A 26,955-nucleotide genomic window follows, 5' to 3' on the forward strand; every position below is an offset into this window, starting at 1 on the left:
AGATTCCCCCAAAGAAAGAAGAATGCCTGTTGGCCCCAGTCTTGAGTCCTATCTGAAAACCTGTTTTTTTCTTTTTTTTTTTTTTTTATTATTAAAGTCCCCCAAATGCTTCCCAATGGAGGGCAGAGTCTTGAAGGCATTAGCCTGCTGTAGCCTCCTTTACCTGGCAAAGCAAGAAAATCTATTTTTTCCTCTTTCACCCAAAACACTGCCTCTGTGTTTCTATTCAGCATTGGTGGAAAGAGGCCAAGTTTCAGCAACAAGAGGAATTGAAGATATTTGGGTCTATTAATAAGCATGTTTTATGCCACATTAAGAAATTTTCTATGAAAAAGCACCTATTTCTCAGAAGTCTTTATAAGTCTGCCAGCCCACAGAATGCAAATTTAAAAGATAGTTCATAATTGTTCACCTATTAGTTTTCACTAGAAATGAAGTGTTTTAAGGGTTAAGAAATCTAAAATATGTGTGAATAAGTAAATCACTAGAAACAGTAAGGAATACCTATTGTTGCAGAATTCCCAGAAATCGCCTCAGAGGACACTCGAGGAAGATGGAGAAGAGCTTTGTCACACCTGTGGGTCCTTGGGGAATTGCTTCCCAATCATGGACCCCAGCAGAAAGGGGGAGATACACTTACAGTGCTTGCTTACCTAACATGCTCCATGAACTTTTAGTCACTAGGATACAGAAAGATGTATAGCTGTGCAGAATGTCTTACATTGTTACTTCAGTGATTAACCTCAAGTACAATCTAGCAATTTTTGAATATCCCAAGGACAATCTGGGCCCCGAGTTTCTCAAGTCCTGATGACTTTGCTTTTCTCAGAGCCCTCATGAGGGTCACCTTAGGTTCACCAGGATGGACGGTGGCAGCAAGATGGTTCACTAGTGTCAAGCTCCCTATTCTCTTTTTCCACACCCCTACTATATCTGTATATAAAGAGAGTAAAATTATTTGGGGGTAAGAAAAATATGAGGACGAGAGAGGCATTTTTGTAGAAGGAAATGAAAATGATTTTGTCCTAGACCAAGGTGGTTATTTCAAGAACGGGGAAAAAATTAAGAACAAAGGATAACCTAAAATAGACTTAGAAACTTGAAGGTTTATAGGAAAGGACACAGAGAAAAGAGTTTTTATACATGATGAAATTGGCTAAGGTTGAAATTAAATTAAGTAAATGAGTTTTAATATCAAAGTAAGCTGGTTCAAAATTAGAATTTGACTTTCTCTTGGCTAAAAAGATAAAAGTCTACTCAGAAAATAAATAGTAAAAGTTTGTTTTTTTATTTTGTTTATTTTACCTTTGGATAGTCTGCCTAAAATCAGGAATTTTATGCTTTATCAAACTAATTTCCTGGGTTGTTTGTATCTGGTCTTTGATTACTTGGATTAAGCCTGTTAATATTAAGATTTAAGGCTTTTTACTAGTATTACACTTTGTCCCTTTGTTTAAATGGATTATTAAATTATTTTTCAGTGATGTTTCATCTTGTTTGAATAAGTGTTTTAAAATTTTTTGAAATTTTTGACAAACTCCTCAAAACCAAGTTCTAAATGAAGTCTTACCAACCTGGAAATAATTTAGGGATTTTTTAATAGGGACCCAAGAACAGCTCAAAAGATTTGTTTCACTCCTTATGAAAGAGGCCAATTTGATGTACTAAATTACATGAGAAATGTCAAATCAACAATGATAAACCTTCTTAGGCTATATTGACTGGTAAAAGTTATACATGTTCTAGAAATTACATGAAATTCCTAAATTCTGATAATGTCCTGGTAAAATCCTATCAGTTATAATTCACTTATTTTAGAATACTATGTGTCACAAAAATGAACAAATTTCCTTGTCAAGCAAATTATAACGAATTGGATCTTTACTGTGCCATTTCAGGTCTTTCTGCATTTGTAGACAATTGTGGTTTTGACACTTTTGCAAAAATGCATCATCTTCAAGAAGATTCATCAAGCATTTTTGACAAATACAGATTTATGATAACTTTCACATTATACTACCGAACTTGGAAAGAAAATAGAGCTCTATTGGAAAAACTGATGGCCTCATAAACCTGTTAACAAAAGACCAAGATCAGCAAGAACTAATTACATAGAGCTGGATGAAATGATGAATATGATTGTAATTTTCATGACATGTTTTCAGAAATATTAATGCTTTTTAATCTTTGTTTTCCACATATAAAGAAAGCTTTCCCTTTATGCTAAATATAAGTCACAGCAGTTTGGTAAATCATACATTTGTAAGCAAAACTGAAATATTTATCTTTTCTTCCCTACCTGATCCCTGCAGAATTTGGCAACTCTTCATATTCTTATATTCATGGCAATATAGTTTTTTTACATAAATTCACTGAGAATCTGTTCTCCTTGTAACAAGACACCATTGGAACCATTGGTTATATTACCAAAGCTTTGACTGCAATATCATATTTGAGAAAGTGCATTGAATCACATAGGACAACATGGATTTATGGAACTAAGTTTGACTTTATGAAGCCAGAAAGTTCCTTGGAAAAACAGCCTAGTATATTGCTTAGAAGGTGTAAGCACCTTACCAGATGATTAAGGAAGGACACTTCCTGGCAAGTACAGGAACCTTAGGAGATTTGGGTGACCTCAAAAGAGAAGCATTCACTCAGATCCATAGGTATTACAGATGATTGTGCTGTCAAGTTACTGACTTGGTTTCCTAGCCTTAAGAGGCTTTAAAAAGTTCAGTCTGAAGATTCCTCATGAACATTCCAGCAAGGCACTTTTAAGGGAGCCCATATGATCAATCACTATTCTTATGGGAATTATGTAAATAATAAGGGCAAGTTTATTGAACTAGGCTTATTTTACAATTGAATTAGCATTAATTTGGCTATCTTTGGTAAAAATAATGGTGATTTTAGAGAGAAGAAAAGTATCTTTCAGTGGAAACTATAATACGCAATTGTGGATATTAGATTCTACTTCTGTAAATCATCTTTGAGATTTTGTTTTTCCATCTGTAAACTGGACTGGATCATGAATTCTTCTAGTTTCTTCAAATATTTGGCTAGGACTCTCCAAACTACCGTTTCAAATTTTTCTCCCACATTTTACTCAGAATGATTGAAATTAAAAGCTATCCTTTTCCTGAAGCCCTGCAAACGGAAGCTGAATGATTTGATGTAAACTTGAGAGATCACCACAAAAGTCCATGTTTAGACAACATTTGTGCATGTTGCTATGTAAGCCACTCAGAAAGTTTACCCAAACAATCAATGACATCATCAGAGACACTCAAAACCCAGGAAAATCTGTTAGACTGTCACTGACTGCCCTCACTCCATCTGAAAATGTTTCAAGCCTGACATCTAGAAATCTTTTCAACTGGCAACTCTCAGGATTCAGAGACTGGGTTGATAATTTATTCCAATTATTAACTATTGTTGTCCTTTCACCTCCATAGAAATGCATATTATTAAAAATCTGATTGTATATTACAGACCTAACTTTGAGAGCCCAACTGCGTCAGCATCTCCTGAAATGAATTTAACTTGACTGACTTTTGTGAGGACTAAGTTACTGACCCAATATGGTGGAACAATCTACCAATTCAGCTTCTGAATTTCTCTAAGAAATTTCAGAGGTGAAACTGTAGGGTAGCAAAATTTGCTACCCCAATATGTGTCTCCTTGGCATAAAGAATGATTTAGGCTGATTATTTTTAATAAATAGAAGATTTGGGAGTGGCAGACTCAACATGGTAGAGTAGGAAGAATTTGAGTTCACCTCGTCAGAAATATACCAAAACTACAGCTACATATAGAACAACTCTGAGACCAACATGAAGACCAGCAAAACAGCTCTTCTACAATTAAGGATATAAAGGGAAAAAAAAGACACATTAAGAAGGAGAAAAGCTTGGAGATCCGCCATAAGGAAGAAACCCTTTGCTTTGAGACCTACACTAGCCATCCGAGGCCTGGGACTGCCACCAGGAAAATGAACACCTAACACAGGAGAACTTAAATATACAAAGCAAATATTAACAAATATAAAGTGAGAAATTGACAGTAATGTAATAATAGTAGGAGACATTAATACCCCTGTTATACTGATGGATAAATTATCCAGACAGAAAAATCAATAAGGAAACGTTGGCCTTAAATGACACATTAGAGCAAATGAACTTTATAGATACCTACAGAATATTCCATCCCCAATATATATTCTTTTCTGTGTGTGTCTTTTTAGGGCCACAACTGCAGCATATGGAGGTTCCCAGGCTAGGGGTTGAATTGAAGCTGTAGATGCTAGCCTATTCCATAGCCACAGCAACACCTGATCTGAGCCACATTTGCAACCCACACAAGAGCTCATGGCAACGCCAGATCCTTAACCCACTGAACAAGTCCAGGGATTAAGCCTGTGTCCTCATGGATACTAGTCAGATCTGCTACCACTGATCCATGATGGGAACTCCTATATATATTCTTTTCAAGTGAACATTGAACATTTTCCAGGATAGATCACATACTAAATCACAAAACAAGTCTCAATAAATTTAGAAGTTTGAAACCATATCAAGCATCTTTAGTGAACTGATAGCATAAAATTAGGGATCAATTAAAGGAATAAAGAGGGAAAAAAACACAAACACATTGAAACTAAACCACATGCTACTAAAAAACAAATGAATTAACAAAGAAATCAAAAAATTGAAAAATACTTTGAAACAAATGAAAATAGAAATACACAGAATGAACTGCTGGTTGCCAAAGGGGATTAGTTTAGGGGATGGGTATAACTGTGAAAGGGATTAAGAGGTACAAACCACTAGTTATAAAGTAAATACTTCATAGGATGTAATGTTCATCAAAGGGAATAGAGTGAATATTATAACTTTTTATGGTATGTAATCTATAAAATGATCAAATCACTGTTTTACACCTGAAACTAATATCATATTGTAAGTCCATGATACCTCAGTTTTTAAAAATTTAGATAAAAATAAATTTTCAAAAATAAATACATAAAAGATGACTCAGTAAATTGTTCTCGTTACATCTGTCTTAACTACCTCATTGGATAAAGGTCCTATTCCAGATGAAAGCTAACACCAGATTTGCCAAGAGTACGAGCTAGGTGTGGTGGTGAAACTCAACGTGATTTAGGACCAAAGTCCACTATTGTCTCTTCATGGCCCAACAAACAATTATTTACCAAAAATTTGTTTTTCCATATAAATGTGATTCTTCCCTTTGAAGTCCCAAACCACTGCCCCCAATGGCCTCTTCATTTAATTTTTCTCTTTTTTAATGGCCATACCTGTAGCATATGGAAGTTCCTAGGCTAAGGTTAGAATCAGAGCTGCAGTGGCCGGCCTACTCCACAACGACAGTAACATGGGATCTGAGCTGCATCTGTGACCTACACCACAGTTTGCAGCAACACTGGATCCTTAACCCAGTGAGCAAGTATAGGGATCAAATCTGCATCCTCACAGACACTGTGTTGGGTTCTTACCTGCTGAGCCACACCAGGCCCTCCCATCCTCTTTTGTCTTTTTAGGGGTTCTTCAGTTTTCCTGGGTCTCTCCCTTGTATAGATATCATTAATTTTTTTCTCCTGTTAATTCATCTCATGTAAACTTAATTCTTAGAAGGGAAAAAAAAAATTCTTCCTTGTCAACACTTGCATTTATACACAGAAGTTAGTAAGTGCTCAATAAAATACTCTCTCTGAAGGAAGCTTCCAATTGCCTCTGGTATCAACTCTTTTTAAGTTTTTAAAGTTATGATTCTCAATATTTGGTATATAAATTAATCACCTTGTCTTATTTAAAACTGGTATTTTTGTCCAAATCCTAGAAGTTATTTCAGTAAATATGTGAGTAGAACCCCTGGATTTGGTAGATGAGTTGAACACAGGTGGCTAAGAAACTGGATTTGAGAAACACGTTTGACTACTCCTTCTTGGTTTATAGCTTACAGTGAGATGCCCAGTGTTATGAAATTAATGGACTTCCTCCCCCCTCCCCAAATGCATATGTTGAAGTCCTAGTGGTCAGTGTGGCTACATTTAGAAATGGAGCCTCTAAGGAAGCAACGAAGGTTAAATGATGTAATGTGCGGGTCTTGCTCCGATAGGAACAATGTCTTTATAAGAAGGGACACCATGAGCACATCCAGGAAAGGCCATTTGGGGATATAGTGACAAGGAGGCTGTCTGCAAGCCAGGAAAACATCCTCGCCAAAAAGTGAGGCAGCTGGGACCTTGGTCTTGGACGTCTAGCTTCCTAAACTGTGAGAGGATACTTTTTTAAAGCCATCCAGTTGGTGGTATTTTGCTGTGGCAGTCTGAGCAGACTAATCAACACAGTTCTCATCAAAAGTTGTTTACGCTGAATCTCTGGAAACTTCTTCAGCCACCTTCTCTTAGCTCTCTCCCTAACAACTGGTTAGGTAGGAAAGGCTAGGGAATCATACACGGGTACCCAGAACAGGCCATTCATCATGACCAAAAACAGGAGGCCTATGACCAGACAATAAGGACACACACAGATACTAGAGGCATGCTCCTTGGAGAGCACTGCTCTATTCAAATGAGCCATGCTTTTTGGAGAGCACTTCCCTATAACACACTCCCCATGAAATCAATCAGAGGATCACAGTGTGGCTCCATACAGAGATCAAACAACACTCAGCCCTTATGCACGATGCAGGGGGGCTGGGACAGAAAAAAATTAGTGAGCCTGGGATGGGAGAATTCAGGTCCCTGAATATGTCCACTGTATGGGGTATAAGGAAAGATCCAGCTATACACAGAGCCAGTCCCCACTCCAGGATGGCCCACTCTCTCTGTGAGAGTATAAATAAAATTTGCTGTACATTGCTATGAACTTGATTCAAAGTTGGTTGTGATCTCCAAGGCAATCAGTGGGAATGTTTTTCACTGGGAGAGATGGACCCCAACCAGAAGGGCTCATTAAAAGTAACTTTCGACCTAAGGTGCTGTTGGTTTGAGAGGAATTCCCTTTGACCCAGAGCCACTCCCATTCTACACTGAATGCTCCTGCCTAGAGAGCCTGCCTGCCTCCATCCCTAGGCCATGAGACAACTGGCTCTTTCCTGGCACTGCTGATGCACTTCCCAGCCAGAAAAGTCCCCTGCCAAACTGCCCACATCTCCAAATCTTTGAGGCATGTGGGCAAGAATCAAGAGAAATAATGCAGAGGGACATGACAAACTAACAACCCTTCTTAACAACCAACTTAGTATTCTCAGTGATCTCACTAATCTACCTGGTTACCTGAATACTTTATTTCATCAAAGCTATGTTACACATGGAGTAGAGTTTATAATACTTCAAATCTGAATAGCAAAAAAAAAAAAAAAAAAAAAAATACGAAGCTACAGAAATACACAGAAAACATAGTAGAAACTAGTCAAGTGGCTGAATCATTCACTCTCATTGTAGTCTCTGTTTTCTTTCATAAAACTTTGAAATTTGATTCAATTGATACTGAACTATTATAACATATTAGGGAGAGATTCTTAACTTGAGATCAATGCGTAAATTCCAAGAAGACCCAAGTATCTCTAAAATATTAGGTACATAGAAATTTCACTGGTGAAAGAATCCCCATGAGATCCACTGACAGGATTTCTCTTAAGATGTGAAAACCTACCTACTTGAATTATAGGATGTGTTTTTCCAGGTGTTAGATGTATGCGTAAAAATTTCCCTTTTCAACCTAACCTAGTAAATGGTCCTATTACAAAAGAAAAAAGGCACCTGTAAGAGAAGAAGCTCTGGGTTTGACATAGAGAAGAAAAAACAAGAGTGACTATTTCAAGTCCTGTAGCCTCCATGGATCTTTCTCCAATTCAAATGCTGTCATCCTTTCCTTAAATCACCTATCTTTCTCCAATTCAAATGTTGTCATCCTTTCCTTAAATTGTCTATCTTCCTCTGCCTCTGCTGCCCAAATTGATGCTCTTCTCCTATATCCACCTATTTCCAATTTATGTTGTGTTAGCAGGCAGTCCTTCACCTTTGTCACACCATGACTTATATACGAAGGCTGGAAACCATGCTGCAATTGTGCATAAACGAAAATGATGTTTGAGAGGAAATCTGAGCAACAGCCACAGAACAGGATTTCTTTTTCAACGCAAATCCCACTTTAAAAACAAACAACAAGCCCCAAATGGAGTCACTTCTGCCAGACTTCGCCTAGACTTAATAACTAACCCACACAGCAGTTTCAGCCTCTCCCAGGAATGGAATTTTAAACCAATCAGTCTGGAATTTCCTGTTCAGCACTAGTGAGGTAATCTGCATGATAAGACTCCCTGCCCTTCCCTCTGAGAAAAGGTGACCCAGCCTGAAACAATTTTTTTTTTAAATTATTGTCTTGCTATCTAGAAAAGCCTTCCATTTTGGAAAACTCTTTGGAGCACCTGTCTGTTTACTAGGGGGGTTGCTGCTAGATGAATGAATCATTGAACAAAATAAATTAGATTCTCAAATTTAGTCAGTCAATTTTTTTTTTAACTAATACATGTTCTCTTTTTTATTGCATTTAAAGGTACTATTTAGAAACTGCAGCGTCTTCTCCATGCAACACAACAATCTATACTATCATGGGAAGAAATGAGTGAAACAGGGAATATTACCTGTTAAAAACAGGAAAGTTTCAAGAATGAAAACATTTAAAAGGTAATAATTATCTTCTAGCACTGAATTGGTAATGATACCGACATGTCACATGTCGTGATGACAATTTGAGACTGCAACAAGGTAAGCTCAAACCAATTAAGCTAAAAAAAATCAACTCTTCTTACTAATTGGAAGTAAAACATTTTAAGGAAGCAATACAGAAAAACAATTGTTACAAGGAAAATCACTCTGTTCATTTGAAAATCTCAAAGATAAAATTTGAGAAAAAGAGTTTGGGAAAGTTTTAAGTCTGCCTTATACGGTACTGATTCTACTGTTGAGCAACCACTAATGCTGGAGTTCTCAAAGTCAGTTTAATAAAAACAGAAAAAGAAAATTGGGGTAAAAGCATTTTTTTTATTGAAATTCTCTTGGTTCCACAGACTTGGAGAAGAGACTTCTGGTTGCCAAGGGGGAGGGAGAGGGAGTGGGAGGGATTGAGAGCTTGGTGTTAATAGATACAAACTACCGCCTTCAGAATGGATTAGCAATGAGATCCTGCTGTGTAGCACTTGGAACTCTTGGACTAGATCACTCACCTAAAGACTTAAGCGGTTTTTGTTTTGTTTTGTTTTTTTGCTTTTTATGGCCACACCCACGGCATATGGAGATTCCCAGGCTGGGGGTAGGTAGAATCAGAGCTACAGCTTCCAGCCTACACCACAGTCACAGTCACGTGTTCACTTATGATGGAACACGTAATGTGCGAAAAAAGAATGTATACATGTATGTGTAACTGGGTCACTGTGCTGTACCGTAGAAATAAAAATTGTATTGGGGAAATACCTATTAAAAAATTAAAATAAATTTAAAAAAGAAAGAAAAGAAAAAAAAAGAAATTTTCTTGGAAATATTATAATAACAAAAACAAGGGACTTTATCAAGACACTGAATGAGAGTTAATTTTGACCTAAAGTCCTAAATCAAGCTCTTCTGATGTTGCCACTTATTGAAGTTTGCAAAATTTTTCAATACTAATTTTAAACCATTTTTTGCAATAGAAATTTGTTTAACCCTGTATGAAAATATATAGCCCTGATTAAAAACCACTGAGTTAAATAAAATCAATTATGCCATCATAATCTTTTTTGTGAAGAAAATACAAAGTAATTTTTTACAAGTAAACATTATATTTAAATTGGTTCATGATCTATAACTACAACAACTCACAATAAAGTAATCTTGGATTGGATCATTCATCTAAAGACTTAAGTGTTTTTTGTGCTGTGTTTTGTTTTGTTTGCTTTTTATGGCCACACCCACAGCATATGGAGATTCCCAGGCTGGGGGTAGAATCAGAGCTACAGCTTCCAGCCTACACCACAGCCACAGCAAATCCAGATCTGAGCTACATCTGCAACCTACACCACAGCTCAAGGCAATGCTGGATCCTTAACCCACTGAGTGAGGCCAGAGATCGAACCTGCAACCTCATGGTTCCTAGTCAGGTTCTTTTCTGCTGCAGCATGATGGGAACTCCCAGTCTGTTTTTACCTTAAGGGAAATTTACTTACATTTTTATTAAAAAGGAAATACTAATACTCTAAATATAAATTCAATTTGATGTCATTTATATTACTTAGTTGTAACTGGAATGTGGGTGATTATGAATTATAGCTGACCCTTGAATAATGTGGGGGCTAGGGATTTCTGATCCTCTAAACAATAAAAAATCTTATATAATTTATAGTCAACCCTCAGTATTCACAGTTGCTCTGTATCTTTGTATTGAACAAATCTTGGGTCCTGTAGCACTATAGTCTTTACAATGGAAAAAAAATCAGCATGTAAGGGGTCCCATGAAGTTCAAACATCTGTTGTTCAAGGGTCAATTATACTTTCTGTTAGCAAATCAGTTTTTCTTCCCCACAAATTGAAAGTCTCTGAAGGACACCTTGAAAGGAAAATAATGAGAAAGATTACCTAGTACTAGTCTAAATGAAAGCTTGATAATGGCAGCCCATTGGAAACAAATTAAATAATTTGGTCTGGGAACAACTTGGATTCTCACATAAAATATAAAATAAGACAGTCATGTATGACTAGGAAGCAGCCAACTGGCAGCCCTAATTTTCAGATGCTTTCAAAATGAGGAAATCACCCATTTTCTTCTTCCACGTGAGAAATCAGTGTTTGGCTATCAGTTGGGAACAGAATAATCTCTCAAACAGACTGAAGCTGACTTCCATTTTTCAGCAATATGTCAGACTAGCTATCCTAAGAAATCCTTCTGGTACAGACACCTTCGAATAGAGCACAGAATGCTCTTTTAAAAAAATGAAAACAAAAACAAGGAAACAAAAACTTTAAAATTTCATTGATGAGCTGGCTGAAAAATAAGGGAAATTTTCTGAAGCCAGAATTATTAACAACATATAAACCCATAAAGCCCTGAACCACTGAAAATGGCATTCCTAAGGATGTGATTTTAACTGACCAAAAGCCTGAGTTAAGGGAGTATTTAAAAAAAAAAAAAAAAAAAAAAAAAGTTTAGGTCCCCTTCAAGTTGGGAAGTCAGAATGAAGACCTCTGTATAATGCTAGACATCAGAAAGGCTGTCACCCTTGCTGGATGTGACAGAAACAATGTTATATCTTGATCATAATACTTCCTTTTCCTGGGCAAAAAGGGATGCCCATTTACTAACCTCCCTTGCAGTGTTGGGGAGACTGTGTGACAGTATCCGGCCGGGAGGACGTGAGCAGAAATGATGTCCTCCTCCAAACGTGGCTCTCTGAAGACCATGTATTCCACACAGCTAAGTTAAAAATCGTGGAAAATAAACCCTCCTTCTCTTAAGCCTTTGAAATTTGAGCGTTTATCTTTAACCACATTTAGCCTAATAATTTTTATTATTAAGATGATTGAACCAGAAAAAAAGTTACTCCATAGAAAGAACTGGAATACCTGCCCTAAATAGCATACAATGCTGAAATTAATACTCACTGATACAGTGGAAAAAAGTCCAAGCACAAAATTAGTTTACAGTGGCCTCAAATTGTTAAAACCCCCAGGAACACTGCAGATGAAATGAGAAATTTCCCTCTGCACACAGACTTTAAATCTAGGATCAGATCGTCTCCAAGACAAAATTCCAGAATTATACTACAAGTAAAAATAATCAAACACACAAGGAGACAAACCACTGTGAGTTTAGAAATGTAAAAGCTACAAACACTAGAATTCTCACAGGGATAGTAGAAATGTTTCTATTAATAAAGTACTTTATTAAAATTATAATTAAACAGTCAGAATTTCTAAATTTACCATGCAGATTTGGAAAGAATCTAATGTAATTTCTAGAAATAAAAGTGCAACAATTGAATTTAGAAACTCCAAATTAGACATTAATTAAATTCTGAGGAGACAATAAATGAATTGAAAGATAGGAATATGGTATTTAGAAGGTAGCACAGAAAAAAAACGTAAAATGCAAAAGAAAGGTTAAGAAATTGTAGGGTAGTCAAGTGTTCTAAAGTAAGTTTATAAAAGTTGGCCCTAGTAATGAGAAATAGAATCAAAGAGAAACTCTATAGAGGATTTAAATCTCTTTGAATTAACAGCAGAGTAGACATAGTTAAACAGAGAACAAGTAAGCTGATGGGTATGTCAGAAGAAATTATCCCTTAAGAAATGGGGGGAAAGATGAAAATACAGATGAGAGTAAAAGATTTAGAAGATGCAATGAGGCAATATAATGAACATTTTATTGGATTTCTAGAAGGTAGAAGTCCCATAGAGAAAGAGGGAGAAGGAATATTCAGACGTAATAAAAATTTCCAGAATTGATAAAAGATTCCTATTCCAGATTCAGGAAGCAAAATACATCCTAAGCACAATAAAACAATAAACAAATCTACAGTCAGATCCATCCAAAAAAACTGAAAAACACCAAATATAAAAAGAAGATATTAAAAGCCCGACAGAAAAACAAAACCACTACAAAGACTTACATTTAGATCAACAATGTATTTCTCAACAATAGAAGGCAAGAGAGAGTTGGATTAAATTTTCAAGAGAGAAAATAATGTTCAACATATATCCAACTGAACCATACTTCAAGAACTAGGGTGATTAAAGACATTTTTATGCAAACATTTACTAAGAGTATTGCTACCAACAAATGCTCATTAAAGGAACTTCTGAGGAATGTTCTTCCAAGTAGAAAGAAATTGACCCCAGAAGAAAAGCTAAGTTGTAAAAATGACTTGTGAGAGACAGTAAATAGTAAACATACAAATAAATCATTGAAAGCTTGATTTCACCGAACAATAATATCAACGTTGTATAATGGATTGGGGTAAAAACAAATGACAAAGGGGGTTCTATTTTAGAACAGGTCAGGATAGGAAAGCACTTTTGATGCAAAGCTGGACAAAACCAGATAAATTATAAATATCACATTTGTAAAGCATCAGAGAACTTCAGAAGCAAGAAAAGTAAAATTCCAGGAAGGGGAAAAACTTCTTTTTTGTGAGCAAAGATTTTCGTCTTTCTTTCCCCTGCAGGCATTTTCTGATTCTGGGTGCATGTGGAGGATCTGGCTTGAGCAGTCAGAGTCCAGGCTACAGAAAGCACTAACCAAATTTTAATGATTCTGCAAAACTATTGTGACAAAGTGGAAACCTGCAAGTTTTCAAACTCACAACTGTTTCTCCTCACAGAACACTGGCTAAGTCTTGGTGCTCTACAGAAAGCGAAGGAACTAGGCCAAATGTGAAATCTCCAGAAGTCTTTTGGAAGTGACCTAACAGAAATATACTGCCTGTCTTACCTTCAAGGAATTGGCTGTATTTTGAAGAAATGCAAGCTGGAAAACTGGAGAGCTGAGCTGGCTGGGGTCTCTGAAGGCCATCACTGAATTTTCCGCAGTCTTCTACACTGGAGGAACAGAGATTTAGCAACTTAAAATCAAAACCCTGTGCTGGTGGAGGGGGAGCACAGGAAACGATAGGAGGGTTAATGCAGATGTAGGCTGGGTTTGCTCAACTGGGTTGAGTTGACCATAACAGAAACCTGGCTCCACCTTTAATTAAGGTCTTATTGGATTTGGGTGCTCCAATCCTCACTCTATTTACCAACACAGATAAAATGTAGAGCCTTGGGAATGCTGTAAAATTGGGCTGTGATGATCACTGTCCAACTGTAAAAATATAATACAATTCATTGAGTTAAAAGCAAAAAAAAAAAAAAAAGAGTAGAGCTTTGAGAATTACAGCACAATGTCCAACATGCAGTAGGATCTTACCAGAAGTGTGGAGACAAGAAAATATGACCAACTCTCATGACAAAAGGTGAGATGAGATGGATCAGATACTGGAGTTATCAAATAAGGACTTTCAAAAACCTGGGTTTAATGTTAAAAACAGCAAAGAAAAAGAGAGGCAAAGGAGATCAAAGTGTGGAGAATTTAAAAGAGGATTAAAATCTGTAAAAGAGAATCAAATGAACATTCTGCAAATAAAAAAAAAAAAAGAAAATATCTGAAGCTAAGAATTCAATAGGTGAGATGAACAGCAGACTGCAGCTGAAAACAGTGAACTAGACTTAGATTCTAGTTTTTTCAGTGAACCTGAAATTAGATTTTAAAAAACTGGAAGGAAAAAAGAAAGAAAGGAAAGAAAAAAGAAATGAGAATGTTTACACATATAAAAATGCAAAAGACTGTGAGATATTGCCTTTGTTCAAGTGCTCCAGAGAAAAGACTTTGATGGAAAGATTTTCATTCAGGAGATTAACGAGAGCCCTCCAGAAAAACATTGTTAGGGAGCAAAGCATGATTGAGCAGAGGGAGAAATTGAACCAAATGTAATTGTGAGAGAGGACTTAATCAATCCTATAGAAATTCTAGAACTGGAATGGCCCTTCAGAGATGTCCCAAATTGAGGCAAGGAAGCTGGGCATTTTTACCTCCAGGTTAACCTGTCACTAAATGTAGTTGCGTCTGGGAAGGAGCCGTAAACTTGGGCAAAGCAGCTCTCCGGCCACTGGCCATGCCAGGCGGGGCCTCAGCTGTAAATTGTCAGCAGTCCACATTCCTAATGGCTGGGGGAGTGCTTGAGGCATCTGGAATCACTTTAGGCTGATTCCCCAGTCTCCCCAGTAGCCCACACTTTGTGCACTTGGATGTACCTGCTTTACATAAGTTCACCCACCTGGAAACAAAGCCTCCGGAATTCTGGTTTATCTCCTTTCTTGTGTAAATTTGCAAGGACAAAGTTAGTGGCTCTATTACAGCCCTCATGACTATAACAGTTCTTGGATATATAACTCCCATGCACTGCCTCTCTGCCAACCATTCCAGATTCACCCTTGTGTAGCATATCTATTGGTTCAGGTATTTTTTGTGTGGGGTAACAAGTATTTATTCTGAGCATCTGTTTACCAAGCCTTTCTCTAGGCAAGACAGCTGCCCTTATCCACTCACCATCAAAACTGGATAAGGAAAAAATGACAAAGGATGCACACCTGGATCATGTGGGTGCTAAATATTTTCTTTTTGACGTCCTATCTTCTAAGGATGAGAATTACCCCTGTCAATTACTCTTGCCAATACAGTGACTCTTTTTCTTGCCTGCTGATCTCTTGGAATGAGGAATCCAAAGTGATTGGGTGGAAACTATGCAAGAAAATTTCATAGGAATCTGTGTTCCCTGATGAAAGCATTTCTTCCTTGGCAACCAAGCTCTCTGTAAACTTAGAGTTGGGGATTCAGTAACTATAAAATCCCCAAATGCATCATCGAGAGTGATGGTAGGTGAGGCCACTCCTATTTCCAGTTCCTGGTTTTGGTTCCTTGTATTCTAACTACCCAGGACAGAGCACTTATTCATGGTTGCTGTGTCCTGAAGGATGGGGCCCTATCCCTTCAGAGTGCCATCTCCAAAGCAGCCCTTAAGTTGCACCTTTACAATCCATTCCATCGCTCTATCGGACCAGAAGTTTCTGGGTGGTTTGGTAGGTGATGGTACCAGGGGATCTCAAGGCATCTCAAGCTCGTTGCTACTACTCCTTTGCTTTAGAGGGGTTCTTTTTGTATGAGGCATGTTAATCTCATACAAACAACGATAAACCTTTTTAGAAGGATGCTGGCTAAGTCTTTCCATATGCAAGTTAAGTAAGAACGTGTGTGGAATACACATCAACTCCAGACAAATCACTATCAAAGCTAATCACTGACTTCCAAGATGTAAGGGATTTGGTGTACTCAATTTCCTACCAGTTAACTCTCTGGTTTCCTTGAGGGATGGGACATACTGAGGTACAACACTGATCTTTTGTTAGCAGGGAAAATATTCAACAGTGGCACCTGGGTGACCGGGAGTCATGTGAACCTCACCCTTGCCACCACTGCTATCTCATGACAGTCCACTGTGCTAACAGCAGTGTGGTGGATGGCTAACACCAACTAAGGCTTTCCATCTATTTAATGCCTACTGTGTCAGTTTTCCATTTGTTGCTTCTCAACAATGAATATCCCTTTCAATATATGTGTTGTGACAAGTAACAGATTCCTTTAAGATTTTCTTCTTTAAAATCAGCTTGATGTCAAGATTTCTCAGTAAAAGGTGCAAAAGAAAACTTATAAGAAGAGAATTCCTGGGATATCCAGCATGGGCTGCCAGTTAGCAGTGTGTGGGGGAAGACATCCAAAGGTGCCTACCCCACATGTGGGCATAGTGCATCTTCACTGCATTGCCTCCAAGCTATTTCAACGTTCGTATTCTCTACCATAATCAGCCCATAGCGATCTTGTTCACTTTCTCATCCCACGCTGGTTCACTATGTTGCTGTCATCATGCCAATTGGTTCTGCTGAGCAGGAGGCTTAAGAGATGATTAGTACCCAAAGGAAATAAACCCTACAGTTTTTCTGAGCTCTAGCATCTCAGCGAAGTTTCCTAGGATTCAGTGATCTAGAGAGTGCTAGGAATTCCCCTTCAAAGAAAAATTGTTGTACCCAGCTCCACTTGGCACTGAAGAAGAGTCATAATGCCTTGTAGGCATTTGGGGATTTTGAAGGCAAAAGTCATATTTGAGTGTTCTGCTCTGATCCATCAAACAAGTAACTATAAGTCTAAGAGTTATGGGGCTTAAAGCAAAAGAAGACTCTACATTAAATCTGACCACAGTGAAATGTGTTTAGCAAGTCCAATGATATTTGAACTATCTGGGGCAAAGAGGGCACTGTGCAGAGCCTTTAGGCAGCCCAAAGAGGAGGATCATATTTCAAACCCCCAAGCAATAGCAATAAAACCATATTCCCTTCTGATTGCTACTCTGGAAAAGGCTATCTGACCAGAGAGAATCAAAGACCTTGAAACATGTCATGGACTGTTTTTTAATTGCTCTACCAAGTTGTCGTTCAGTCATGCAAAGCAGCAAGGGCAAATGATGTAAAAGACATCAAGCTTAAGCGGGTCTTCAGAGACACAGGTTAAGTTTTTGAATGAACAGATGGCTCATATGCCTATAGCACCTAATTTTGCTGATTACTCCTCCTGCCCTAATCAACACTTACAACCTTTTAAAATTTCCTTATGCATTCCAAAGGCAATAGTCTGCATCTATTAGCCCCAAATTCCCAATCCATTCTGCTCCCTCTCCCTCCCCCTTGGCAACCACAAGTCTATTCTCCAAGTCCATGATTTGCTTTTCTGTGGAAAGGTTCATTTGTGCCATATATGAGCTTCCACATATAAGAACACTGTAAACCAGCTATAATGAAAAAAATTAAAAAACATTACATAACAAAATAATAAAATAAAATAAAATAAAATTTCCCTGTGATCGATTGATGAGAAAAAGTGCAGGCCAGATTTACAGAAGATATTAAGATACTATAAAATATTACAGTAAAGTGGTTTATGTTCATTCAGCACAATACTATTCAACAATGAAGATGAATGAATAGTGACTACCTGCATCAAACAGATTCATCTCGGAAATGCAATTCAGTGAAACACTGTATTTAGAAGAGTATATTTATATACTCCATTTTTTAAAAAAAGGTCTAAGATGAAGGCTAAAGGTTAAAATATTTAGAGATACAGGATAGGAAAGTAAGGGATGGTTGACACAAAATGTAGGATATGGGTATTTCTGTAGATTTGGGGTAAGCAGAGGAGGGGCAGTAATTCTGTTAGAGAAACACAGAGGCTTTCAAAGAAATTGGTAACATTGTATTTCTTAAGCTTATGATGGGTATATGAGTATTCATCTTATCATTCTTTTTGCTAGTGGCTCTCAATCCAGGCTGCGGTTTGGACTCATCTAAAGAGCTTAAAAAACCAATTACAAAAAAACAAAAACTGATGCCTTGCCACAGATTTATTTATCCTGAGGTGTTTGGGTTCAAACGCTTCCCAAGTGATTCTAACACATAACTCAGTTTGAGAAACATTGCTTTGTACCCTTAATATATTCTTTTGTATGTCTTTGTATATATCTCATAATTTTTTAGAAAACCACAGACCCCGGAAATGAAGCCCTTCTCTACCTAGACTTGTCGTGATGTATTGACCCACTCTGCTCTGTGCTCCATGCCAGCCAGGTCATGTGTTGGTTTCTTGGCCTTTAGAGACAAGCCGTATGCATGTTCTCATGAGGAGATGACTGTTCCCAGCCGACATCAGTCAACTTCCTTTGCTCCTGCTCTTTAATCAGTACTTCGTCTGCTGGTGATCACTACCCTGGCCTAGCAAACTCCCTGCCTCAGAAAAGCAGGCATTTTCCTTGTGTTATTTATTCTCGGATTCTTCATGTTTCCCTTTTCCCTGCCTTAATGCCTTCAGGCCCTATCCCTTTAGCTTTCTTCTTCCCTTTCAGACAGGACAATGCCGTTAGGGCTTTTCTTTCCATGATTTTTTCCTTTGTGGAAATGTCTAAACACTGACTTAGGTCTCTTTCTAAAGGAAGATGATTATTTTAGAAAGAAAAGAAGAATTAAAATGCCTTAACTAGGGACTTTGTCTTCCCAATTGGTAAAAAGAAAGAAAAATAACTTCATGAAAAGAGGATGTTAACTATGACAGCCCTGCCCCAGGTGTTTCTCTACTTTTCTAAGTTCTTAAAAATTATCTTGGAGTGGAATCAAGAGCCAAGTTCTTAAATGCCACTTCTTCAGTGCAGCATTTTAATATCACTAAGAAACAGTATATTTTAAATATCCCTGAATCTAAGTCAAAGATATCAAATGTGTAGAAATGAATGTATGATCATTTAGGATGAAATACAAGGAACTAGCTCAATAAAATCAATACTGCTCTTTTTTAATCACGTAAGTAAAGTGTGAAAATTCAAGCTAATGATACACTGGGGAAATTTAAGACATGAAATGTTTCAAATTCCCATTCCTGAATGTGAGATGCTTAAATGTTAATGGCATGCTGCAAATAATTGCAATTTTTCACCAGCTTTTTTGGAGAACTATATTGGGATACTTCAAAATCTTTTGTTATGCAAGATATTGCAAACGAAATATTTTTCTAAAACCTTTGAAGGGCCACTTTGTTATCCCAGATATTTAATAAAAATAGAAATTAGATTAATTTCCAAAATAGCTCTAATTTTTGACATTTTCTTTTTAGACTGAAAGCATCTTGAAAAGAAGGAAATAAAGTTTATTCAATGTTTATGACATTTTCGAAAATATTTTCTAAAAATATTTAATAGAAACTGTTTAGAAATCAGTTTCCCAATGTAACAGCATGAAGAGACAGAAGAATATCAGTTTCCAAGAAACTAACATTAGAATTGTTACGTAAAAGTAGTTAACCTTTGAGATAAGACCAATTCATTTAAGCATATTTCAAAAGATTTCTAACTTCCAGACAGGAAACTTGTATAGGTCAAAGTAGTCTTTTCAGGAAAGAAACCAAGATTAGGCAATTAACCTTTTAATCCACTTAACAGTTCAAATTCCCTTCATTTCAAATTTAAGCAGGCAGCACAAAGATAATTGTTGGAGTTTAAAAGTGTTTATGAAAGAGAGAGATTAGAGTGGGCTGTGTGTGTTTGTGTGTGTGTGTGTACAGAGGAATTTGATAATTCAAAGTAGAAAAGATAAGGCTATGTTAGGAGATGTTTATAAGGATTTTTTTTTTAATGAAGGTTCAATTCGAGGTCATTATTTTATGCTTCAGTGATTTAAAGTGGTGATGAGTATTATATCTTGGATTTTTAAAAATATGAACATCACATTTGGATAAACAAAAATACCTACGTAATTACCTAGTAGTCCAGTAAGATACATACAAAGATGACCTAGGGTGAAATTAAAGCACATAGCGCCCTCTCGGGAGTGGATATAAGAAGAATATAACATTTCATGTTAACAACGAAGTGTCAGGATCTACCTCTATCCAACGGGGGACATCTGCTTTTAGCTTAAGTCGAGCTCGAAAAAGAAGACTGCAAATTTTTCTGATAATCTAGAGATTAAAATTAGCTTAAACATCTAGGACATTGATTACCTCACATAGGCGGAATCCAGAGGAGAACCAGAGTCCGGGTCGCTTGGACTCAACAGCACAATGACATTTTTCGCGGATTGTTAGGCTTCAAGTCCCCTTCAAGGAGAGTAAACCCAAAGCTTCTGGCAAAGATGAGAATTACCAGAGCCTTATCACCACCCCACCCCATCGCACTGTAACGCCCCTTCCCCCACCTTGATCACCCAGGCCTACTCCTTCTACTCCCCGCTATGAAAGATATGGGGGGGGGGGTCACGCCTCGCCCCTTCAGAGGCGGAGCATCAGGGGACTCTCGAGGAATTTACTATAACCTGTCCCCCATGCAAATGAGGTATCCAAGGCCTGAGACCTATCAGCAAATCAAATATGCCCCATACAGAAACCAATCAACACTCAGCCCTTGGGCACACACAGAGGGCCAGGGCAGGAGAAATCAGGCTGGCAAATAAAGAGAATCCAATCGTAGGGCAGTGCCAGACCCCACTCCTAGGGTGGCCCGCTCTCTCTCTCTGAGAGAGTGCTTTCACTTTAATAAATCTGCTGCACACTTCCGTTCCGGGTTCCGGGCAACTCTGTTCTCCTGGATTACGGTCTCCAAGTCAACCCACGCAGCAGTGTGTTTGTCCTGGTGGACTGGATGATGCCCTCTTAAAGCATCCCAACAAGAGCTGTAGCTCTCAACATGTGACACTGTCACTTTATGGGGGTTCCCTTAGGTTCTGAGGGCCCCACTTCAATCCCAATGCAATACTCCTGACCAGAGAGTTGGCTTGCATCTCTAATGCCCAGGGCTTCAATGCTTTGCTGTGCAGGAGAGAACCAAAAGAAACAGTGCAGGATCCACTAGGTATATATTTTTTCTCAGTCTTTCTGTACGTCCATCCTTTGTGTTTTCTTCATGCTAGGGCTTATAGTAAGGTGGCTACATAATTTCCAGGCGCTGGATCCAGATCCAGCAACATGCTTACAAAGAAGTTTCTTCTAAGAGTAAGAAATATTTTCCCTAGAGCCCTCCAATACTTCCAACATTTCATGGGACAGAATGGCCATATATTCTTTTTGGAAAAAATCACTAGCAAGGAGTAATTTAATACCATGTGGCTAGACTGCTCATTTGGGGTAGAATGGATGTTGGGGAGAAAATGCTAGTATTCGGCACACGATATAGCTCAGCACATATGGCATTCGTTATTTTATTTATTTAATAAGTATTTCTTAGGTGTCACTAGAGATATAGTAGTAAATAATAAATGCAGTCATTGGTTTGATCTCATGCAGCTAAGACTCTAGCTGGAAAGGTAGTTTTTAAAATTTGGAAATAATTGAATGACTAAAATTTTAAAAATACTATCAGATCTAACAAAATATATACAAGATTATATGTGAAAAATAATTGAACTCTACTAAAAAATGCTGAATTAAGTAAATGGAGACATATTCATGGTCATGTATAGGAAGCTCAGTATTAAGATAGCAGTTCTTCCCAACTTGATCTGTAAATTCAACACGATATCCATCAAAATCTCAGTAAGTTATTTTGTGGATGTCAACAAACTGATTCTAAACTTTACGTAAGAGGTAAAAGATCTAAATAGCCAACACGACATGAAAGGAGAAGAATAAATTCAAGGACTGACATTGCTTGACTTCAGCACTTCTATAAATCTACAGTCATCAAGACCATGTGGTATGATGAAAGGATAGACAAATCAATGGAACAGAATCGAAATCTCAGAAATGGACTCACATATAGTCAACTGACTGCTGACCTGATGATGGAGCAAAGATAGTCTCTTCAACAAATGGGGCTAGGAAAACTGGACATCCACCTGCAAAAAAATGAACATAGACCCAGACCTTCTACACCTCACAAAAGTTAACTGCAAATGGGTCAGTGACCTAATGAAAAACAGAAAACCATTAGACCCCTAGCAGCATGATGTAGGAGAAAATCTAGATGACCTTGAGCATGGCAATGACTTTCAGGGCAAAACTAAAGACAGGATCAGTGAAAGAAGTAATTGATAAGCTGGACTTCATTACAATTAAAAATGTCTGCTCGACAAAAGACTGTCAAGAGAAAGATTAGATAAGTCACAGACTGGGAAAATATGTTTGTAAAAGACATCTGATAAAGGACTGTTGTGCAAAATATATATATAAGGAATTCCTAAAGAAGACTGAGAAAATAAATATTCTGCATTAAAAATGGGCCAAAGATTAGCAGAAACTGCATCAAAGATGATACATAGAGGCAAACAGCTTTATTCATAATTTGCCAAGCCTTGGAAAGCAACCGAGATGCCCTTCAGTAGGTGATGAATAAATAGACCCCAGTATCTGTGGACAATGTAATATTCTTCAGTGTTGAAAAGAAACAAGCTATTAAGCCATGAAAAGACATGGAGAAACTTTATGTGCATATCACTAAGTGAAATAAGCCAACCTGAAAAGGCTATATGCTATATGATTTCAACTATAGGACATTCTGGAAAAGGCAAAACCAAGGACATAGCATAAATAAATAAATAAATACAATTAGTAGTTCTAGGGGTTTTGGGAAAAGGAGGAACTTCCATATACCACAGGTGAGGCCCTGAAAAGCACCACCACCAACAACAACAAAAAACAAGGATTGGAACCCAAATTAGGTAGTGGAAGAAAGTGTACAATGTGTGTGGGTGGGTGGCATTCAGGGAAAGATTCCTTAAGGAAATAGCTTCAGATCGAGACAGAAAAGGTAAATAAAAATTGCCAGGCAAAGGGGGTGGCTTGACAGAGGTGACAGAGGGGAAGAGAAGGCCAGGGTATCCCTGGCTAATGCTTCTGTTGTATCGCCATATCCATCTTTCTCTTCCTTCTGAAGCAGTAAGATTATTGCATCGATTCCAGGTGACAGATTCAGATACAACAACATGGAGAAGGAGAAAGGACCTTTAAAGAAAATTATTTAATCTTAATTTTTAGTTGGACTCGTACACTCAAAATAAAGACTACATTTCCCAGCCTTCCTTGCATCCAGGTATGGCCATCCACTCAAATTCTAACAAAAGTTATAGATAACCTCCAGGGCAGCTTCTAGAAATATTAAGACAGAGAGAAACGGACCCTTTGCCTCTTCTGTCCTTTTTTCCATCCTGCTTCTATGTAAGGGTTGCCGCTATGGACAATGAACCTGAGACCATGCAAGGTGGAATATCAAGATAGAAGAATCATGAGTCCTGGCCGACATATCCCTGGAAATTCTACTTGAACTTTTATGTAAAAGAGACACAGACTCTCATATTGACCTTGGGCAAGAGAATATGGGAAAGAGCAAGAGCAATAGGAGAACAAAAAGGCTGCAACAGAACAGGCAGAAGACTGAAAGTGTTTCAAGATGATGTAGATAGCACGTTCTACAGAGCTCTACAGGCCATGTTTTAAAATTTGGACATAACCTTGGTGCAATGTGAAGATGTTTGAAGAGTTTTAAGCACAGGAGGAAGAGGATAAAAATGGTACTTTAAAAAGATCTCTCTAGCTACAGTGCGAAGAAAGGATTACATGGGTGACAGAATGAGCCTAGTTAGGAAGCAGCCAACATCCAGGAAAGAGATGTGTTAGCTTAGACTCAGGAGGTGGGAATTGGGATAGGCTGATTAGAAGGCTATTTAGAGGATAGAAAGAAAAGATTGGTGGCAGAGCATTGGGAAGAATGCGGAATTGAGCCTGATGCCCAAGTTTCCAACTTGAGCAACTGGGTAGATCCCGATGTGCTAAATCAGGGACTCATGAAAGAAGAGAGATATGAGCGATGTCACTTTTGAAGACGTTGAGTGTAAGAACCCAGCGAAAGATCCAAAGGGCAATGTCATGTAAATAAAATTAAATTGGACAGGCTGTTTTAGAGTTTTATTATAAAGGAGACAATTGAAGGGAGTTGTAAATTAGAAGCCATTGATTAGAGATAGTGGAGTCCTAACACGAAATTATGTGAATCGTCTTTCTCTTTGTCCCAGTGACCTAGGAGTCTCCTCATCTTCTCAGTACAGCATAATAGGATGTTTATAAAAGCATCGTACTTTATGTCTAACTTATAATTGTGGTATATTCTTAGCTCAGGTAGGCCTTCTAGCAAATTGTTTCTGAATTTCATTTTTTTCATTGAGTTACAGCTAAGTCATTATCTATAAAAACTTTGCTACAAATTCTACTATAGCTATTCTACAAGATAGATTTTATCTGGCTACTGCAGTCAGATTTCTGGTACCCAAGGTGGGTGATATCAAGCAGGCAAACCCTTTTCAGAGAACTGTGTTACATTTTACAGAAAATATAAAAATCTGACAATTATCACTTGCTTTAAAAAATGTATAACTAAATCCACTACATAACAATAAAATATTATAGCTGTATGAAATAAAATAAGCATCAAAATATAAAAATAGATATTTATGCTTTAAGCCCCTATATTTTTGATTAAAGTACCATGTTATGCTCTTGAAATATTTGGTTTGACATGGAAGTGATACATGGGAGAGACCAGGATTTGGAATCAAAGGATTCTGAGTTTGGAATTCTGGCTTTGTAACTCAATAATTCTATGACTGTGAGCAATTAATTTAATTTCTCTGAACCTAAGTTTCTCATTAATACTTATAAATATTGATACTCATTTCAAAGAAATATTGAAAAACTTATGCATCTAGTATAATTCCTTTTTCTTCAGAGATACTTAATAAAAGATAGCTACAGTTGTTTTATTTGCTTCTAAGATGATTTTAAGAGTAAATATTACATTTTCCACAATGTATCTTTTGTACTTACCCTTAATCTGTTCATGATGAGTGTTTAAATTCAGACTGGATTTCATCGTCAGCTTAATTAATCACAGAATCTCATAATTGGAAGAAATCTTAACTGTTTGATGCAGAATTACCTCTTTGAAAATAAAACTCTAGATTTTATAAAACTGTAGTTTGTTTAACACGTTTAATTGAGAATTACACTGTGTGTATTGGTCCAAACATGTAAAATGAATACAAAACAGCCTTAGGTTAACATCAGTAAATATGAAAGGCTCCTAAGAAGTCAATTACTTCAGGTTTTAAGTGCAGCTCTATAGGAAAGATACATTTTTGTTATTTTAAATAAAAGGCGGGAGTTCCTGTAGTGGCGCAGTGGTTAACGAATCCGACTAGGAACCATGAGGTTGCGGGTTCGGTCCCTGCCCTTGCTCAGTGGGTTAACGATCCGGCGTTGCCATGAGCTGTGGTGTAGGTTGCAGACGCGGCTCGGATCCCGCGTTGCTGTGGCTCTGGCGTAGGCCGGTGGCTATGGCTCCGATTCAACCCCTAGCCTGGGAACCTCCATATGCCGCGGGAGCGGCCCAAGAAATAGCAACAACAACAACAAAAAGACAAAAGACAAAAATAAATAAATAAATAAATAAATAAATAAATAAATAAATAAATAAATAAAAGGCAGTACATAAACGCTATCAGTAAATTATGCTGAAATGTTATTTTTCTGCTTTCCTCTGACAAATGTGGAGTTTTACACACAGAAGAGGAGATTGAGATGCATTTCTTTTTATATCTCTCTCTTATCAAGGAAGTAAACGGATGCTTTGAGAGTTAGGGGTTCAGACGCAGGTGTGATACATGTGGACTCTGGATCCAGCCTGCTCAGGTTCAAGTTTACAGTCCATTCTTGCAGTTGTCTAGTCTTTGGCAAGTGACTTCCTGCCCTGAGGTCTAATTTCCTCAGTTTTAAAAACAGAAGTGTCATAATCATTAAGAATTTAGAGAAGCATCTGATACCTACCTAAATGCTTCATAACTGTCAAGTGTTGTTACTGATTATATTATTCATTATTGTTGTTATTTATTTATTTATTTGCTATTTTAGGGCCATACCCAGTGCATATGGAGGTTCCCAGCCTAGAGGTCTAATCGGAGCTACAGCTGCCGGCCTACACCAGAGCCACAGCAATGCCAGATCCAAGCCACATCTATGACCTACACCACAGCTCACGGCAATGCCAGATCCTTAACCCACTGAGCAAGGCCAGGGATCAAACCCACATCCTCATGGATCCCAGTCGGGTTTGTTAACCACTGAGCCATGAAGAGAACTCCTCATTACCATTTTTATAAACAGAAATAAGCAATTTGTCCTATTACCACTCAAATTTTCTCCAAAGTGTGCTTCTCAAACTCTCTTCCCATAGAATAGTAGGAGACATAGCATGAAAAAAAAAAAAAATTACTCAATAAAAAGAGATCCAGGGACAAGTATGGCAAGAAACCATCAGGTAAACAAAATTAAACAGATTTTTCTTTAGCAGAAATTTTCAGTCTTTCATATATGAAAAATACTTGACAAAGAAACCCTGTTTTTGGGATTTGGGTTTTGTTTTGTTTTTTCTTTTTCTTTTGCCTCAACCATGGCACATGGAAGTTCCAGGGCCAGGGATTGAATCCAAGCCACAGCTGTGACCTACAACATAGCTGCAACAAAGCCAGATCCTTAAACAAACCCCGTGCCAGGCCAGGGATTGAACCCATGCCTCTGCAGCAACCTGAGCCACTGCAGTCAGATCCTTAACCTGCTGCCCCACAGGGAGAACTCCAAGAAACCCTGCTTTCATCAGAGCGTCATAGAGGACAAATATCCAGTGCAACACACTTTGAAAATACTATGGGGACCCACAACCTTTCAGAACAAGAAGCATATTATCTTTCACTGACACATAGAATTGGCTTAAATACATATATTGTAT

The 26,955-nt window shown here is 37.6% G+C and overlaps 1 protein-coding gene across 49 annotated transcripts in view; it reads right to left on the bottom strand.

Moving 5' to 3' along the window:
* The window catches only part of TMTC2 (transmembrane O-mannosyltransferase targeting cadherins 2), a 949,512-nt gene that overhangs the window by 486,129 nt on the left and 436,428 nt on the right, over window positions 1-26,955 (bottom strand). For 40 of the 49 annotated variants that reach the window (XR_014804552.1, XR_014804560.1, XR_014804572.1 and 37 more), the window contains one exon: window positions 13,491-13,597. The exons of 7 other annotated variants lie outside the window; for them this stretch is intronic. The gene's annotated coding sequence lies outside the window, so the exon portion shown is untranslated. Of the gene's footprint in view, window positions 1-11,363; window positions 11,475-13,490; window positions 13,598-26,955 lie in introns of all 49 variants that reach the window. 2 more of the 49 variants (XR_014804567.1, XR_014804569.1) reach the window with 1 other exon arrangement.

The sequence above is a fragment of the Sus scrofa genome, chromosome 5 (assembly GCF_054392235.1).
Source record: "Sus scrofa isolate SSC_HxYL_T2T_F1_AM1 chromosome 5, Sscrofa_HxYL_maternal_Yorkshire_Landrace_v2.0, whole genome shotgun sequence".
NCBI lineage: Eukaryota > Metazoa > Chordata > Mammalia > Artiodactyla > Suidae > Sus > Sus scrofa.